The following is a 21,076-nucleotide window of genomic DNA, read 5'->3' as shown; positions in this document are numbered from 1 at the left end:
CAAAATGCGTGCCACAGTCTTCCTCACTCCAAGGTGTCCTGCCAAACTGGAATCATGAGCCACTCTAATGATATCCTGCCTACAAACACGAGGGATGACAACTTGATGTACAACCTCCCATTCACAGTCAGCTGATGCTGTTGGGGGTCTCCACTTCCTCATAAGTACTCCTGACTTTATATAATAACAAGTAGAAGCACCAGCTGACTCTTCCTCACTGCAAGCAGAGTTAGCTAGACCTTTCAACTCAGGGTCAGCAACCTGCAACTCAACCAACTCTTGACGAGAAATTATCAACACTACGGGGTACTGCCTCATCTGGTGAGTGGTCCAAATTAGCAAGAAAAGTGTCAGCTAGGATAACATCATCATCATCATTATCCTCTAAGTCACCAGTAACTTTAGACTTAGCCCTAGTGACAGCACATGCAGAGAACACATCAGGGACATCACAATCCTGGGTTGCAGTCACTGGTTCACTAGACAACTGAGGAGCTGGACACACTTGACTTCCACCAATATCATTTCCAAGTAAGAAAGTTACACCTGACATTGGGAGTGTCTCAACCAACCCAACCATAACGGAACCATTAACAAAACCAGACACTAAATTCACTCTGCACAGAGGGACAGAGAAGTAATTATTCCCTACACCTTGTAAGATTACAGTTTCATCAGAGGAATTAACATTAGAGCCTAGAACACTGGTCAGCATAAGGGATTGGCAAGCACCTGCATCACGATATATTTTAACTGATTTCCTGTTATTACTGTCCAGAGGACTGACAAAACCATCAGACAGGAAATTAGCACATGAACTCTTGAGAGTGTCACCCATGTTACTGCTCAAAAGAGGAGCTCCATCATGAGAATTTAATTTACCCCTCAAAGCAGGTTCAGTTAACTCGGTTAAAGAATTCTGGGAACTCTCAAGGGTGGACACTAGACCAATTGACTGAATATTTAAAGACTCCTTTTTGTTCACATTACGCTGTCTCCTGAAACATTTCTCCGTAGTATGACCAAGCTTACTACGATAAGTACATTTACTTTTCTGAAATCTAGAGGTGGAGCTGGTATTTACTTCCTGAGAAACATCATCTTTATTCTCTTTCCTGTTACCTGTACTCTGAGTAGAGGCAATGTACTTAACTCTCAACTTTACTTTTTTCTTTAGAATATCTCTTGTGAGTGAGAACATATTCATCAGCTAAAACTGCAGCATCAGACAAATTATCTATTCTTCTCTCATCAAGATATAGGCTTACATCTTTATTAATACACCTTTTGAAGTCCTCCAGCAAAATCATCTGCTTAAATTTATCAAAATCAGAATTCACATTCTTAGAATTTAACCACTGCTCTAGCAGATCTTCTTTGATTTTTGCATACGCAACATGGGACTGCTTATCCTGCTTATAAGTTGTCCTAAATTTTACTCTATAGGCTTCAGGAACAAGCTCATAGGCCTTAAGAATCAAGCTCTTAACTACATCATTATTATCAGATTGATCCTGAGGCAAAGATGCATAAGTTACTTGAGCTTTACCGGTGAGAACAGTTTGAAGGAGTACTGGCCAACACTTTTTGGGCCAATTAAAACCTGTAGCTACCCTCTCAAACAACTGAAAATACTTTGTTAAATCAGATTCATTAAAAGGAGGGACAAGTTTAACATTTTTAGCCACATCAAAATCATCAGAGCTAGATGATCCAGTTCCACCTTGTTTCATGCGATACTCATGGTCTGCCTGAATCCTAGGAAGTTCAACTTGTGCCTGAAACTCAGCCTCCTTAGCATGAGCCTGAAACTCAGCCTCCTTAGCATTTGCCTGAAACTCAGCCTCCTTAGCACGAGCCTCCTGCAGGGCTAGCTGTAACTTAGCTATTTCAATCTGCGTTTGCTCATCTGGAGGAGTTACATTAAACAAGCTTTCATTAATCATGTCAACAATTTGATCTTTAGAATGATGAGAGCGAACAGCAATTCCCAATTGTTGAGCAACAAGCTTAACCCGCCCCGTCCCGACGACGTATGGGTACGTCACCACGATTTGCATTTGCCAGTCCCGGCGACGTACCAGTACGTCGTGCAATTGCAAGGTACCTAATTTGCACAATTTTCAATTTTCGCACGTGATTTTTCGTATGTATACACGGGACACCTTCCTCTATTCCTGTACAAGAAACCAAGCAGGGACAATGCCTTACACTGCATAACCTCCCCCCTCCCCCCCTCATGCCATTGTCTTGGCAAAGGACCTGTTACCAGTGACCTGGCTAATAAAGTTATTCAGGGCCAGAGTGATTCCCCAATCGATGACAATGTGGAGGACAATGTTTACATAGCATTAGAAGAAGAAACAGCCAGAAATAATGATCAGGTAGTGTCGCAAAAATAGGTCAGGTATGGTGATTAGTTAGTGAGTGAAACAATGCTTATAATGCCTTTATTACTGCTTGAAAACCAATATACTGTCATACTACATATACATTCGTACCAAGTAAATAAATAAATACCGTTTATGAGTGGATAAAATAGTTACCCTCCCATAGAACTCGTTTTCTTTGGTGCCAGCATGTCAGAAAACCCACTCAGGTAAGGAGGAACTCCTACCTGGATTGGGCACTTTAAACCTCAGGTGAGCGATTTCTCTATGAATTTTCGATGTTTCTCACCAAAAGCGAAGGTTTTAGCCAAAAAAAAAAAAATCGAAAATACCTCGGGACTGGGGGATGTCGGAGGTGCGGAAAACCTCGGGACGTGACGGGTTAAGTTCATTCTTTGTTCTGTTTTCTACATCACACACTGTTTGCACATTTGACCAAAAATCTTTGGCTTCATCAAGCGTAGTAATAGTAGACATCATGAATAAATCACAGTCACAAAATATCAAGCAATATCCTTATGATAATATGCTGAATATCCTGATAAGAGGTCGCCAAATTTATGTTACGGAACAGAGAGAGATAATGAACACTTCAAGTGAGAATACTAAAATCACTACTGTCCCGCAAAAGTTCCAGGTTCAAAACAAAAGAGTTAGGTAAAATTACAAGTTAAAGTTTAATGCTCAAACTAACAACTAAACATTCAGGACTCATAAGGATAATGTAATGGCAAAAAACAGGTTAAATATATGGTTAACTGCAATAGCCTCTATTAACATGAAAATAGCAAGAGTAAATTTATCTAAGTCAGCCCTGATAAAATGAGAATGAGAAAACCGGATAATGCTCAGTTAATGCAAGATATATTATTACAGATACAAAATATTATTTATAATGGCTGACATCAAAAACTCCACATGAATCACAAAAACCTCACCAGGCCTACGAATTAACACCTTATGCTATACAGTGCAAGAAAAAAATGTAATAACACTTATACTCAAATTACACAGCAGCCAGATGGTTGGAGACTTCCTGAGCACTCACAAAAATAATAACAACTGTACAGGGGAGGACAGAGATGTGAACAAAATGAGGAGTAGATCTAAGGGGCAGTTAATACAGAGACTGAGCTCATTATATAGGGGCCGGCAGAGCTTGATACAACTTGTAAGAAGGACGCGCAAATGAAGCCATAGGGGACAAAGAGTTGACACTCCTGCTCTGAACAACAGAAAGAACGACTTTACTATAAGGGAGGAGAAGGGGGGAGTGAGGTAGAACACGGAAGCTTGGTCACTATGGAAGCCACGAGGCAAATCGTGATCAAACATGCAGCATACTGTACGTTAGAATTATACAAAAGATGATGAAATCTTAGGCTATGTAACAAAATATATATATATACTGTATATATATATATATATATATATATATATATATATATATATATATATATATATATATATATATATATATATATATATATACACACACACACACACACACACCAGTATCTATCTATCTCTATATACTAGTATATCTCTCTGTCTCTCTCTCTCATATATATATACAGTATATATATATATATATATATATATATATATATATATATATATATATATATATATATATATATATATATATAGAGAGAGAGAGAGAGAGAGAGAGAGAGAGAGAGAGAGAGAGAGAGAGAGAGGCTATTGGCATACATACTTGTGGTAGATGGGGACGCACACCATCCACTCACTCAATACAGTGCTGCTTTGGGTGTCTGCACTTTCCTCTCTTCCTTCCTTCCTCTTTTGTCTTTCTTTCCTTCATTCTTTCCTCTTCCTTCTGCCTATGGATGACTCTACACCTGGACACCAGGTCACCTGGACACCAGGAAACCATTTACTACGCTGGGAGTAATCATGTAACCAATTCACGGCACTTGGTGGTTTGGTGAGTAGTTCAGGCGCTCCAAACGGACTAAGCCCGTGCAGTTTTGGCGGGCCCACAGGCCCGCTCCCACTATGACTTCATGTCAGGTGGGAAAATCTCACAACAACAACAACAACGGTGCTATTTATATCTATGTGGTGGTTGGAGTTATTGCTCATGTAATGCCACTCAGGGATAAGTGAGAATGGTGACCTTTATCTAAATGTCAGGACCAACTTGCCTAACCCCGGGCTCCTACGCTCCTCATGGGGCAACACAGGATTAGATGATGATATATATATATATATATATATATATATATATATATATATATATATATATATATATATATATATATATATATATATATATATATATATATATATATATATATATATAATGTCTTCTGTAGTTACACCAGGCATCCGTATCAGCTTCTGTATGCTACACTAATCCTGTTTCCTTTTCCTAGGTCATGTTTCAGCGTTATACGAAAACGTAGACCTAAATATATTCAGTAATTTATGCTTCAGCACCATTAAAAGTTTCACTTTATAATATACCCACATAACCACAATCATCTCCAGTGCATTTTTCCAGCCATTCTATCCTGCTTGCACTCTGCCTGTCGCTTCCCTCGTTAGCTGTCCTTCCTCTTGTCTTCCTCTTTGATAGTTCCCACATCGTCATACATAACACCAACGCCACAAAACTCTAATTCCATTTTGATTATGTTATTCATGACACGTTCAATGTAATAATGTGTTTTTATACATCTTTCTTACTTCTCTTGCTTTTGCTTGCCACTGAGTGTAATATCACCTCAAGAAGGAAGCACATCAAGTGCGTGGATGATCGTCGCCTCCACTCATTACAGTGTCTACCAACAAACATGTCATTCACTGTGGTTTCATACTCGTATTCTGTCTGTCCGTCTGTCTGTCTATGTCTGTCTGTCTGTCTGTCTGTCTGTCTGTCTGTCTGTCTGTCTGTCTCTCTCTCTCTCTCTCTCTTACTTTCTTAGCCATTTCCACTGTTTATAGTATTCGTCCCATTTTCTTCTCTTTTTCCCCTTCTTTCTCCTTATTACTGTGATTCACATCACCCCCATCTCTCTTTTATTCCATTTCTCTCCACTTTCTCTAAATACCCTATTCCCCAACTCCTTTCCCTCGCTCCTAAATGACTCTCTCATTTTCACACTTTTAAAATAATATATTTTCTTCATCTCTTTTTCATCTATTCCACTCCACTTAACCCTTTCCATTCCGCATCTTAAACTTCTCAGACCGTTCGATCTTTCAGTCACCATTATATAACTCTCTCTCTCTCTCTCTCTCTCTCTCTCTCTCTCTCTCTCTCTCTCTCGTTTCATTTACTCATACTCATTTCTTTTTCTTTTAGCTCCAGTATTTTTCTCTCTTGTAGTTTTGTTCATATTGTTCTTTTATTCTTCAGAAGCCTAGCATCGTGCCCTACACATTGTACGAAACAATGTGGGATTGACTCATGTGGTCACTGTTGCTTTTATTCTTAAATTTTGTACCTCTTCCCATCGCCCATCCTCACCACCTCTCCCTTCCCCCCCTCTCAAAACTATTTCCCTCCCTCACCCTGATCGAAGAAAAAAACACCCCCACCACCACCACCATCACCACCACCACCACCATCATCATCATCATCATTATCGCATTCCAAATTTCTGTCTGAGAGACGGGGTGGGGTAGGATCCAGAACAGAAAAGTGGAAGAACAATATATGAATACTGTCCATCATCATCATCATCATCATTTTTTTTTTTCCTCCTCATAAATGCACTCCTAAGTTCGACATAGGAGATGGAGTACTGTAGGTTCCAGATTGAAAAAGAACAACATCCTTGAAGAAAGTTTCAACACACCTAAACCTTTTAGATGCGGAAACATCTCTAGGAGCAGCATGTCCCTCTGTCTCTTCCTAACAATCTTATGAAACGATGTGCTTCGCTCCCGTTGACTTTATATATATATATAATATAATATAATATATATATATATATATATATATATATATATATATATATATATATATATATATATATATATATATATAGTGGTAGAGTGTGCGTTTCGCACGCTGGTGAGCGCGGGTTCGCCTCCCGCCAGTTATAAAAACTTTGGGAAGCGTTCACCAAGCCACTTGCTACTTTAGCGGACACAAGGGGTGCTGTGGTTGAACCAATGTCGCATACTAGTATCCTTGCACCCAATCGGCTTAAGGGGAGACAGTTCAATTTTTAGGTTGAAAATGAAATTATGCATCAATTTCATGAAATTTTACTGGATAAAAGCTATATTTGGCAAAACTAATCCCTGAGCTTTATTTGTAAATGATTAACTTAATCAGTGACATTTTAAAAATGATTGTATGTTTATACACTTAGGAGCAGTAGTCAGTGAAAGTTTGGTTAAATATATTAAGATTTTACTGAATATTTTTTTTTTCTTTTCTTCACGTATCGTCCTGAAAATTCCTACACGGTTAAGATGGTATCATAGCTATTATCCAGTAAAGTTTCATGTAGATTGACGCATAATTTCATTTTCACCCCACTTGGTTCACAGACTACACACACATCCAAGGCCACTCCAACACTACAATCGCACTCACAAGCACTTCTCACCCTACATACAGTCTCTACCAGACAGCCTAAGCCACTGGGTAGAGATACATTGGCTGTATCGTCCTTGCTTTGGTTGGGATAGGACGGCCCTGCAGCTGACCTCAACAGCTGATGATGATTATATGTATATATATATATATATATATATATATATATATATATATATATATATATATATATAGTATATGTGTGGTACATGGGAGCGCTCACCATCCACTCACTCGATGTAGTGCTGCTCGCGGGTGGCTGCCATTTCCTCTCTTCCTTCCTTGTTTCTTTCCTTCCTCTTCTGTCTTTCTTTCCTTCATTCTTTCCCCTTCCTTTTGTCTACGGGCGACTCTACACTGAGTGACCAGCCAAATGGTTTCCTGTACACTAGAAAACCATTTACTATGTTGGGTGGTAACCATATAACCAAATTATGGCGCCTGGTGGTTTAGTGGGTAATTAAGGCACTCCAATCGGATTCAGCCGGTGCAGGTTTATATCCAAGGAGTGGTCGGGGTTTATTGCTCACGTAATGCCACTCAGGGATGAGTGACGCTGGTCACTCTCATTTTAAATGTCAGGACCACCTTGCCTAGCCCCAGGCTCCTACGCTTCTCGTGGAGCAACACAGGATTAGATGATATATATATATATATATATATATATATATATATATATATATATATATATATATATATATATATATATATATATATATATATATATATATATATAATTTGCAAGAAAGAAAGAACCAAAGGCCAGGAGCCTGCAAACCGTTCCCTCCAAGAAAAAAACAAAAACAATACAAAAGAGAGCCAAATTCAAGATCCGTTCATTTCGGTATGCCTGGACACACTTCGTTTGAAAGACTGGAGGTTATAGCAAGTAGGACATACAGACAAAGGGAGACAGTTCCAGAGTTGACCTGTTGCATAAATGAAGGACTGGGGGTAATGGTTAACTCTTGCATTAGTGAGCTGGACAGAAAAGGGATGAGAGTTTGTTACTGGACGGGTGCTGCGCACCCGTCAAAGAGGTGTAAGGCTGCAAGCAGACAGTTCAGAGGAACAGCAAGCATTGAAGTAGCGATAGAAAAGCGGTAAAGATGGAACAGTGCGGCGAAGAGACAGAGGTTGAAGGGAGCCAGTAAGTGGAGGAGAGTTGATGAGAAAGAAAGCCTTTGACTTAATCCTACTGAGAAGAGCTGTATGTGGGAAGCCTCCCCACACATGAGAGTTGTACTGTAAACAGGGGTGAATAAAACCCGTGTATAAAGTCAACAACTGTGCAGAGGAAAAGAAGTTACAGAGTCGGCTTAGCACACCAAATCTCTAAGAAGTAGATTTTACAAGAGATGCAATATGATCTTTCCAAGATAAGTCCCGAGTGAATGAAACCCCAAGCAAGTTCAAGGATGATGCAGGATTGAGTTGGATATTATTAAACATTAGTGGGTACTCCTATGGAAGATTGTGTCGAGTTGAAAGGCGTAAAAAATGAGTTTTTGCTGAATTAAAAACAAGATTATTTTTACCCTACTCAGAGATAAGTGCTAAGTCAGACATTAGGTGTGCCATAGCCTCATCCCTTGTTTGTTGAAATACTGCTGAGATGGACATTGAGGGAACCGAATGGAAAGGTAAAGGGTGGAATCATCAGCGTATGAGAGGATAGGGTTAGATGTACAGCTTAGAATTTCACTGATGAATAAAAGGAAGAGAGTTGGTGATAGGACAGAGCCCTGAGGAACACCACTGTTGATAGATCTAGGAGAAGAACAATCGCTGTCTACAAAAGCGGAAGAAAGGATGCTATGGATGAAGGCACAGATAGAAGGACAGAAACCGTATGAGGGCAGTTTGGAAATTAAAGATTTATGCTAGACTTGACTGACAGCCTTTGAGATGTCAAGTGCAATGGCAAAGCTTTCGCTAATGTCCCGAAAGGAGGATGACCAAGAGTCTGAAAGGTAGGTGAGACTATCGCCAGTGGAGCGTCCCTGATGGAAGCCATATTGACGATCAGAGAGAAGGTTGTGATAGGAAAATGCTTTAAAATTTTTCTGTTAAGAATTGACTCGAAAACTTTTGAAACCCAGGATGTTAAAGCAATTGGACGATAGTTAAAGAGCTGGGAATGGTCATCCTTCTTTGGGCCTTGCTGAATGAGAGCAAACTTCCAGCAAGAAGGAAGGGTACAAGTTGAAAGACAAAGGCGAAAGAGTTTACCTAGGCAGGGTGTAAGCACTGAAGCACAGTTCTTGATGACGACAGGAGGGACTCTATCAGGCCCATATGCCTTGTTAGTATTAAGGCCAGTGATGACAAAATATTTCAGCTGAAGTAATTTTAATGTAAGCCACGAGGATGTCTGAGGGGAGAAGTGATGGAGGAACAGCACCGGAATCGTTTAAGGTAGAATTGGAGGAGAAAGTCTGAACGAAGAGATCTGCTTTATCAGTAGAAGAAATACCTACAGAGACATCAGAATAGAAATGAGGAAAGGATGATGAGGTAAAGTTGTTCGAAAGGTTTTTGGCATGATGCCAGAAGGAGCAGGAAGAATTCGAGTTGGAGAGTTGAGAGCATTTAGTACGGATGAAATTATTTTTAGTAGTGCGAAGAACAAACTTAGCACGATTCAGGGCAGAAACATAAACAAGATGTGATCCAGGGGTGGGTTGGCTCTGGTACCTTTTATAGGCCCTCTCCTTGTTGCGGACAGCATTAGAACAAGCGTGATTAAACAAAGGCTTTCTTGCATTATTCAAAGGATATGAGAAAGGAATGTATGCTTCCATGCCTGAAAGAATAAGCTCCATAATGCTCAAGGCACACTCAGATGGCTCCCGGCCATGGAAGTAATAATCATTCCAAGGAAAATCAAAGATGTACTGCCTGAGGGCCTCCCAATCTGCAGCTTCAAAGTGCCACAGACGACGTTTCTTTGGAGGGTCCACAGGCAGTACTGGAGCGATAGGACAGGTTAAGGTATAAGGTTGTGATCGGAGGAGCCCAATGCAGAGGAATGATTAACAATGTATGCAGAAGGATTAGTTGTAAGGAAGAGGTTAAATATGTTGGAACTCCCTCCAAGGTGGTCGGGGATATGGGTAGGGTGCTGTATAAGCTGTTCAGGGTCATTGAGGAGCGAAAAGATGTAGGCTTGTTCACCACGTGCATCAGTGAAAGGAGAGGAGAGCCAAAGGTGGTGGTAAACGTTGAAATCTCCTAGAGTGGAGATTTCAGAGAAAGGAGAATTGGATAGAATGTGTTCCATCGTAGAAGTAAGACAGTCGAAGAATTTTTCATGGTCAGTAGAACTAGGTGATAAGCAGACAGCGTAGATATATTTAGTCAGAGAAATGACAAGAAAGCCGAGGCCAGAGAGTGGAGAATTCAGAAGAATCAAGTTCAGGAACACGAGAGCACGATAAATCGTTGCATATATAAACACAACAGCCACCTACCTTTGGCTTTGAAATGAGTCTAGAGAAAGTAGGAGGAAACAGAAAAGGGTTTGCTCTCAGTTGCCTTTGACAGATGAGTCTCTGTCAAGAGAAGCAGGTGAGGTTTAGAGGAGGAGAGGTGGTGTTCGACAGAAGGAAAGTTAGAGGAAAGGCTGCAAATATTGCAGAAATGAAGAAATGAGTCAGACAGTGGTTCCAGGCAACTCTCTGATTCGTCACCGGGAGAGTGGCTGATTGTGGGGGAATTTATGGTCTCCCCCCCCCCCCGGGGACTCCGAGGAATGATTTGTTGCAGCTATGTTTCTTTTTTTAATTTTGAAAAGGAAGAGTGGTGTGTAATGTGCATGTAATTTGGTGTTGACAATTAAATATGTACTGGAGAGCAATGTGACCTACTCTCTGTGTTAGTGAAACACTGAAAAAGTTCAGCAAAAGGCGATGGTCAGGAACTTGTCCGGAGGGCTGATGAAACAGGAGCTCCAGTTCACCCTATCATCAGCTTTCCATCCATCTTGGGAGTACTGCCCTGCTCGACTGGTGTTACAGTCTACTCCTCATATATATATATATATATATATATATATATATATATATATATATATATATATATATATATATATATATATATATATATATATATATATATATAACCCATTGGAGCCCGGTGTCCGGAATATTGGACAGAACAGGGATTTTTCGAGTCTTTATAAAGTAGGGAACCCCCGGGTAGGGACCTATGAGCTTCGCGACTATAAGCCGATAGCCGGAGGGCCGTACGCTCAGTACCCTTCCAGTGCCATGCCTCGCCGAGCACCCCTGGGATCCAATGGTATATATATATATATATATATATATATATATATATATATATATATATATATATATATATATATATATATATATATATCTATATATATATATATATATATATATATATATATATATATATATATATGAGCTGCATCGTTTAGTTTGTCCTTCAATCAGGTCCAAACCAAGCGCCAGAGACCAACAGACCCATATATATTCTGAATCAGGGTGACCCAAAGAAGATTTTAGGTGGTCAAAATTCAGATCCGGGTCATTTGAGGTCACCAGTAGAGTCTTAGCCTTCTTTGGCCCGGGCAACGCCGGGTACCCCTGCAGCCCAATCTTTGGCATGAAGGCACACACGACCTCCAGTTCCGACACAGGCTATGTGAGATTGACCTTTGAGATCATTTGAGGTCACTGGTAGGAGGTCATTTGAGGTCACCGGTAATACTTGTACATGCTCGAAGGACTAGACTCAGCATCCCAATTTACGGCATGGAACCTCACATGACCTCCAGTTCGGACATAGGCTATGTGAGGTTGACCTCCGAGGTCATTTGAGGTCACTGGTCGAAGGTTATTTCAGGTCACTGGTAGCAGAAAACATGTGCGCACAAATACTGTGCGTTAGTCTGAGAAAGCTGAAATAAAAATTGTCTGGACTTCTTATAATACTTCTTCAAAGTATGAGGTACATGGTCTTTCTGGAGTAAAAAGAAAGATTGAACTAGAACAAAGAGGATTAGAGGTTTTGCCTTTTTGGCCCAGCAACGCCGGGTACCGCTCCTTTGATGTATACGTAAGAGCTGTTTGTTTGTTTGTATTTCAATCACGCCCAAACTAGGGGCCAGAGACCCACACACCCATATATAATGTGAATCAGGGTGACCCACAGATGGCTTTAGGGAGGTCAAACTTCAGATCTGGGTCATTTGAGGTCACCAGTAGAGTGTTTGCCTTTTTGGCTCGGGATATGCAGGGTACCCTTGCAGCCCAATTTTTGGCATGGAGACTCACACGACCTCTAGTTCGGGCACAGGCTATGTGAGGTTGACCTCCGAGGTCATTTGAGGTCACAAGTAGATTGTCATTTGAGGTCACTGATCGGAGGTCATTAGAGGTCACATGTAGGCTAATACAAGCCCGAACGAATGGACCCAGCAGCCCATTTCTTGGTATGAAGACTCACATGACCTTCAGTTACGACATAGGCTATGTGAGGTTGACCTCCGAGGTCATATGAGGTCACAGGTCAGAGGTCATTTTAGGTCACCGGTATTAGTAAACAAGTGCGCACAAATACTGTGCGTTAGTCTGCAGAAGTTGAAACAGAAAGTTCCTGGACCTCATAAAATCCCTCTTCAAAAGCATAAAAGGTACATGGTCTTTCTGGAGTAGAAAGATTGAACTAGAACAAATATGAATAGAGTGTTAGCCTTTTTGGACTGGCAAGGCCTAGTACCACTGGTAGTACGTATTATACTGTATATATATGGAGAGAGAGAGAGAGAAAGAGAGAGAGAGAGAGAGAGAGAGAGAGAGAGAGAGAGAGAGAGAGAGAGAGAGAGAGAGAGAGAGAGAGAGAGAGAGAGAGAGAGACTATATAAAGGGCACTTTCTGTCTGTCTGTTCACGAACTACTCCCTCAATTTTCACTTTACCTGGCCTTAACCTACATATTTGGAATCCTTATGACCCAAGGAAGGTTTTAGGGGGGTCAAAATTCAGATCTGGATCATTTGAGGTCACCTGTTGGGTGTTCGTTCTTTTGACCCGGGCAACGCCGGGTTCCTCTTCACCCCAATTTTTGGCACTCACATGACCTCCAGTTCGGACATAGGCTACGTGAGGTTGACTCTGAGGTCATTTGAGGTCACCGGTTAGAGGTCATTTTAAGTCACCGGTGATAGTAAACAAGTACGCACAAATACTGTACGTTAGTTTGTGAAAGCTGAAATAGAAAGTTCCTTGACCTCTTATAATCCCTCTTCAAAAGCCGGAGAGGTACATGGTCTCTCTGGAGTAGAAAGAATGATTAAACTAGAACAAATAGGATTGGAGTGTACATTTTTTTGGTCTTATGACCCAAGGAAGGTTTTAAGACCAAAAAGACCGATGATTTGAGGAGGAGGCAGAGAAGTAAGAGCCACATAAATAAGGAGGGGGAACGAGAGAGAGAGAGAGAGAGAGAGAGAGAGAGAGAGAGAGAGAGAGAGAGAGAGAGAGAGAGAGAGAGAGAGAGAGAGAGAGAGAGAGAGAGAGAGAGAGAGAGAGAGAGAGAGAGAAACGCCGTAATCATGTTAAAGGGTGGCCGTTTCTGTTTGAGTTAGCTGTTTTACGAGGAGGGACATCAACCCTCCTCCAACCCACTTGCTGACATATAGGGAACGCGTGTGGGTTGGTTATATGGTTACCACCCAGCGTTGTAAATGGTTTCCTGCCTTACAGGAAACCATCAAGCTTATCACTCAATGTAAAGCCACCTGAAAAGGAAAGAAGAGTAATAGAGTGACAAAAAAGATGGGAGAAATAAAAGTGAGGTTAGACACAGAAAACCAATGATAAAGGTGAAGGAAGAAGTGGATGATGGTCGCCACCTACCACCTAATAATATATATATATATATATATATATATATATATATATATATATATATATATATATATATATATATATATATATATATATATATATATATATATATATATATACACTGTAAAACGCTCCAGCAGGTTACCTGTGGTTTATTGTAAGTAAAGTTCGACATATCTACTGTATATGTAATTCGCGCAGTGAGTCCATCAATATCTACTACAAGTTTATGACAGAATATAAGGAGAAGAAATTCATTACATAAACGGTCACCAGTGCATTTGTGACTTGGCCCCGAGACACGCAGTTCCGCACTATGTTTGTCAGTCAGTACGGTGTATGGACACCATTTGAAGCCATGGAAGATTTAAGCTTTCGCATCATGCTGGACAAGAGTTCACGCAGTATATACTGTTGAAATCTCTCCCACCCTTCTTGCACTGCCTTAATCAACTGTCGTCTGTTTTGTGGTTTAGGGTCATGCGATGATGGATGCCTCTTAAGATTATCCCACACACGTTCAGTAGGGAGGAGTGAAAATTTTTTTTCATCAGTTTTAAAAAAGTGCAGGTACTAAGTGTCGACAAACATGTCAAAACTAGAGAAAATGCCCTTTTGGGGGCGTTGTCATCTTCTGCGTGCCAGCAACCCTCACTGTATTCCTCCAGAAGAGTTGTCGACCAGGGAAAATTTTTTAAAATAGTGTTAATCAGAATTAACCACTTTGGGATTGTGATTTGCAGCTGAAATTATGCACAACTGAAATCAACTGCATAATATATTGGGCCTCATCCTAAATATTGTGTTGCTTTGTCCTGCAGGTATTGGTGAGTTTTGTGTTACTGTTCATCAAAGGTTCGTATATTCCATTGTTATCTGTATTGGTATGCAATAATGGAGACTAAGAAGAATGTAACAAATGTCAAGGTACTGCATAGTGGTCATACATTCAGCAGCATCGAAAGTTTCCCACCAGGCAGCCTCCCAACTAAGAGGCACATCACTGAGAAAATTTTGCACTCCAAGAACTTCAGGACGGTCAAACGTTGCTGATAGTGTCGCAAACGAGCTTCACGATAGATGGGTATGGTGTAATATCTACCCTCTTCATCAGCTGACAATAGCGAAGAAGATCTAGAAACTAATATCGACATCAGTTCACTCGACTTTTGGCCCAAGAAGAAACGAAGCGGAACGTTTTTGATGAATGAAGCAGAGTTTATGAAGGATATTGATGAACTATTTGACATATTTTGTAAGGGCGAAAACCAACAGAAGAATTTGGAGAAGGAATACAAACTGAGGATGACTGAAGAAGACTTTACCTTCTATGAGGACCAGAAGAGTTCTCGTGTCGGTCGATGCCTGGATGTTGTAGTGCTGTTGACCCCATCTAATGAAACATTCATCTGCAGGTCATGTCATGCACCTGCATCTACATCTGTTCTTGCATCTGAACGCTTGACAACTGCATCTGGATCTGCCCTCTCCTTCAGCGACCAACCATCCGGATCTGGTTACTTATCCGACGATTCACTATCTACAGCGGCAACGGAAATCTCAGTAATTTCAGAATTCGCACCAGGTGCTTCTGTGCAATGCAGTGAGCAAAATCGGAGGGAGTGGAAGAACCTTGCTATGATGTGTGGGTGATATCAGGTGTCTGACAGAGCTGCTGCTGCAATTGCTAAGAGTGTGTTGAAAGACATGGGCATCATATCTAAATATGATAGAAGACATGTCATCGACCACAGTGAGTTGTGGTGATAAATATATGAAGCATATATGAAAAGAAGAACAATTAAATTTCAAGCTTGTTGACAGCATTTATCTGGACGGGCGAAAAGAAGCTACATTGATGACGTTGGAAGGAACAAATGAGAAGTACAGGACAGTTCAGTTGGAGGAACATTACACTGTAGTTGGAGAACCTGGTAGTTAATATTTAACTCACCTATCGCCCAGTGATGGATGAAGTCGGACAATTGCTCAGGCTGTTTACGATGCCGTTGAAGGCACCGAGTTGGAAGCTACATTGGCAATTGTTGGCACTGATGGAACAGCTACTATGACAGGATGGCATAATGGTTGCATAGAGGCTCTTGAGGAGATGATGAAGCCACTACAGTGGGTTATTTGTCTACTGCATACAAATGAACTGCCATTGCGACATGTATTTGCTTACATTGACGACACCACAAACAAGTCTGCTGTTGATCTAAGCACAGACCAATATTAAGACTACAGAATCTGCAGAGCTGTAATTTCAGGATTGGTTGACAATGACCTACAGCTCCTTGAAGTCAGTCTGATTGTACCCTCACGATGGTTGACTCTTGGGTGCCGAATCCTACGGCACTGTGTTAGTTGAGAAGCCCTCTGTCGCTGTGGTTCTACTGGTAGAGTTTTGTATCTTGGTGTACTTTCCCACATGGTTCAACATCAAGTGCAACCGCTGGCTGACTAATGGTGTGAAGAGCTATCATCAACTTGTCCACCGGATTGCGAATTTACCAAACGTAGAGGTCCAGGATTATCGCTCTGAAAGTGATCAGAAGGAACTCATTCTTCGCACATCCCAAGAACGTCCTGCTGACTATGCTGGGCGATGACAATGAAGAGATTCATAGAGAAGCAGTAGAACTCATAAAAACGTCGAAACAAGAACCCAGAAGCCGAAGAAGTGAGGACTTTCAACATGCTAGAGATACATGTCGAAGCTGACTCATATCACCGCATTACAAACACGAAATCACCGGAGATACAACAACCACCTGTCATCAGGAATTTTTCAGACTCAGACACTGAAGAAATCCTGCACCGACCACTCAGACTCGAGCACCCGTGTCATAATCAGTCAGTTAAGTGGCATGTTAAGCTAGCGACGGAGGCTTCAGCATATGGCTGGGTTCGAGAGAAGAGACGGAGTCATCCGTCAAAGAATCAAATAACAGAAACTCATGAAGAAATCTAAAACGAAGAATCAGTTTGTATGAAAACTATGTCATCTGATATAGTGTCAATGTTCCTCGAATAAATCACTGATTCCCGACAAACACGGGTGTCAGTTTCCATGCCTCATGTATGTATTGTAGTATGACTGGTCAGAAGTTGAAAGAAAACATGAATTTCATCGCAGAACTCGCTGTACAATTAGAGCACAAACATAAATTTGTCACCAACGACCAAATGTACCCGTAATCATCAAAAACAGACCTTCTGGAAAAAAGTGAGGGTTGATGGCACGCAAAAGATGGCAACGCCCCCAAAATGACATTTTCTCTAGTTTTGACGTGTTTGTCAATGCTTAGTACCTACACTTTTTTAAAATTGAAGAAAAATAAAATTTCACTCCACCCTAATGTACAGCTGGGTTTAAATCAGGTGAGAAGGCAGGCCATGGCAGTATGTTGACATTCTCAGCCTGCAGAAACTCAGTTGTGAAACGAGCAGCGTGTGAACGAATGCTATCTTCTTGCAACGTTGTTACACCTGGATGGTCTCGCAGAAACGGGATTACATGGTGCCTGAGAATTTTGTCGATGTATCCTTGAGCCGTCAGGTTGCCTTCGGTGATCACTGGAGATGTTTTCTAGTCGGCTGCATTGCCTGCTCATGCCATGATACCGGGTACACCCCAGTGATTACCCTGTCTCATACAACACCTATCACAACGTTCATTACGTTACCTCCAAACATGCAGAGAGCGATCCACACAGAAACTACATTCATCGGTGAAGAGAACAACATTCCACTGTTTTCTGGTCCAATAATCATGTTGGCTACACCACTGTAGTCTGTTCCGACGACGGGCGAGTGAACTAAACCCCTAACGGGTCTACCTGCATTTAGGCCAAATGACCGCAGTTGCAGGTGTACAGTGGACCTGCTTATCTGATGATTATGTCGACCAGGAGTCTCACGTGCTGTTTGTCCTGCTGAGCTGACTCTGCCCAAGAGATGCAGCATCTAGATATGGTAATCTTGATGTTCTGTAGTGTCAAGTACTCTTCTAGGATGCTGACTGTGGTCAACTGAGTCTGTTTCATGATGTCTCTGTATGAGCCTGACAATCGTTGAATGATGACAACCCATTCTACAGGACACATCAAGTTGCACCATGTGCCACCCTGCAGCATCCCTAAAGCACGATGACGTTCAAAGCATGACATACGTGACATGATGACAGTCTTTGAAGATCTAACAGACCGTATTCTACTTATATACAATCTAACTTTCGCCCTAGACGTAGAACAACCATGTGTTCCATTTCCACCAAAAGGCAGCAAGTAAACAAGAGACATTGCGTCGTAAACAGTGCGAGTCATTTTTTAACAGATGGGTACTGTATGAGTACATGATCAGTGTTGGAAACAAGCAACGGTACACGAATTATTGCAACTGTATTAGGTGGTGCGTTTTCATTGACTCTTAGTATGTATATGTTATAACGTAGATTTACATACCATATATAAACAAAACTGGTAAAGAAGAGATATTAGGGAGAATATTGCTGTGAGACAAAAGTGTGAAAAGTATTTAGCGAAAGGCAAGAATGTGTTTTGGGCATTTATGGATTTAGAGAAAGCGTATGATAGAATTGATAGGGAGGCTTTGTGGACTGTTTTAAGATTGTATGGACTTGATGATAGGTTACTAAAAGGGGTGAAAAGTTTTTATGTAAATAGTAGAGCGTGTGTAAGAGTGGGAAATGCTGTGAGTGACTGGTTTTCCGTGAGAGTGGGGCTGCGACAGGGATGTGTGATGTCGCCTTGGTTGTTTAATATTTACATGGATGGTGTTGTAAGGGAGGTAAATGCAAGAGTTTTAGGTGGAGGTCTGAGTCTGGTGAATGTTGATGGTGGAGAGTGGAATCTGAAGCAGCTGCTGTTTGCAGATGATACTGCACTGGTGACTGATTCAGAGGAGAGATTGAGACAGTTGGCAGAGGAGTTTGGAAGGGTGTGTGAAAGGAGGAAATTGAAAGTAATTGAGAATAAGAGTAAAGTGATGAAGTGTACGAGGTTGATAGATGGTAGGGGGATGAATATAGTTTTAAATGATGAGTTGCTTGAGGAGGTAAATTGTTTTAAATATCTAGGGTCACATGTTGCTGTGGATGGAAGAATAGATGCAGAAGTGAAGTTTAGAATAAATGAAGTAGGAAAGGTGCTGGGAGGAATGAAAAAAGTGTTTAAATGTCGTTCGCTTAGAATAGATGTAAAGAGAAGGCTGTATGAGGGTGTTGTGGTACCGACTGCGTTATATGGGGCTGAAACATGGAATATGGGTGTAGCAGAGAGGAAAAGTTTGAATGTAATGGAGATGAGGTGTCTGAGGAGTATGTGTGGAGTGACGCGTAAGGATCGGGTGCGAAATGATGAAGTGCGAAGGAGAACTGGAGTTATTCGGGAGATGGCTGGTAGAGTTGAGCAGAGGGTGTTGCGATGGTCTGGGCATATGGAGAGAATGGATAATGAGCGATTGGTGAAAAAGATAACTAGATCTGATGTGAGAGGTGTAAGGCTGAGAGGAAGACCACGAATAGGATGGATGGACAGTGTGAAGAGAGCGCTGGATGCGAGAGGGATGTCTGTTGAGCAAGGAAGAGTGGCTGTGCGTGACAGAAATAAATGGAGAGAAACTGTGAATGAATAAGTGATGACGCAGCCCTGAGGGGATATTCTCCCGCATTTGGTCTGATCAGCTAGTTAGGTCAGGTGCGGGTAAGGGGATGGGTCTGTTATGATGTGGCAGGGGTAAACCAGTTCTGCTGTCGGGCCCTGCTGCGGATGTCACTGATTGCATTGCACAGTTGACCCTTGTGCGGTGTGGTGCGGTGAGGATCTGTCCGTTCTCCCCTTTGGGGCTAAGATGCGAATGAATGTGTTTGAATGGATGAGTAAATGGGGAGTGTGTCGTCCTGTCTCGGTTACCTCCCTTTCCTTGGGGGAAGCAGCCTAGGTATGTAGATAGATAGAGATAGATTAACGGATAATTAAGGCAATAATATCCATCCGTCTTTTTTGTGGAACAGTTATGAAGCTTTCACATAAAATTATGAAAATTGTGAAGGGCTTCGAAGATCGCATCATTAAGTTCCATAAGTCAGTGCTCACTATCTCGTAGATCGTAAGGAAAGAGAGCGGTATAAACATCAGCAGTTATACAGTAAGTTAAAAACAACGGCTTCAAATAACACCAGATATAGTAATAAATGGTGAGGATGTGCTACAGAGAAAAATAAGAACTGACAAAGAGAACTGTAAAAGGAAATGATTTGGAAGAAGTGTTATGGAGCCTAATAAGCTGACGAGAGCACATTCCTAAAACTGCCGTCGTCCCTGCATCAGTAATTACAGATTTTTCGGGCGTTCCATCAATCGTGTTTTCCTCCTGCTTCTCCTTTGATTAATCCACATACTCCGTGTTAATTTGACGAGCCCCCCAATCTCCCTTTCCTCCTCTTCTCTCCTCTTCCTCTTTTTCTTACTTCTCTTTCTATTTCCCGTTTTTCTTTCATACCGCTTCTTCTTTATCTATATCTTACTCCCGCCTCGCTTTTGATTAGACCCGTACACCGTATTAGTGTGACGATTATGTTGCTGCACTCCACAGACTTCTTCCTCTTCCTCCTCTCTGTTTCCTCCTCCTCTTTTCTTTCTCTCGTTCTATCTATGCTTTCTCTTCCTCGTTCCCTTGTTCATGTTCCTCCTTTTCATCTTTTTTTCTCTCAGTTATTATCCTCCCTCGGACTGCACTAAACCTCCCTCCAGTCCTTCATAACTCTCCTAATGCCAGATGTTAATCTGATAACTTTCTTTTCTTTTCCTTCTTTTTCCTTCTGATTACCTTTCTTTCGTGTTTTTCCACCTTAACTACCTACATGCTTACTATTACTGACCCTTATTATTTTCGTATCCTTTCACCGTGTCGTTAAGGGCATGTTCACACGTGTCTGCTAACATGTGTTGACAACACAGTTGGCAACACGTTTGGATACATGTATGAGGCAGTATTCAGACAAATGTATGTCAACATGTTCAGTGCTGTTTCGAACTCACCGGCAGCAGAGATGATGCGAAGAGTGTGTCCATACGAAGCAACTGAAACCTCATCATGATGTTACCAACATGATCTGGACACTGCTGTTCCAAGCATGTTTGTTGCTTGTTCGTTATTATGTTTTTTTATATGATGTCGGCACTTGTTCCAGCAAACGTGTGGATGTGC

Source organism: Coenobita brevimanus, chromosome 51 (assembly GCF_032717465.1).
Source record: "Coenobita brevimanus isolate Jiangsu-jjx chromosome 51, ASM3271746v2, whole genome shotgun sequence".
In the NCBI taxonomy this organism is placed as follows: Eukaryota; Metazoa; Arthropoda; class Malacostraca; order Decapoda; family Coenobitidae; genus Coenobita; species Coenobita brevimanus.
Note: the sequence above shows the minus strand (reverse complement) of the source record.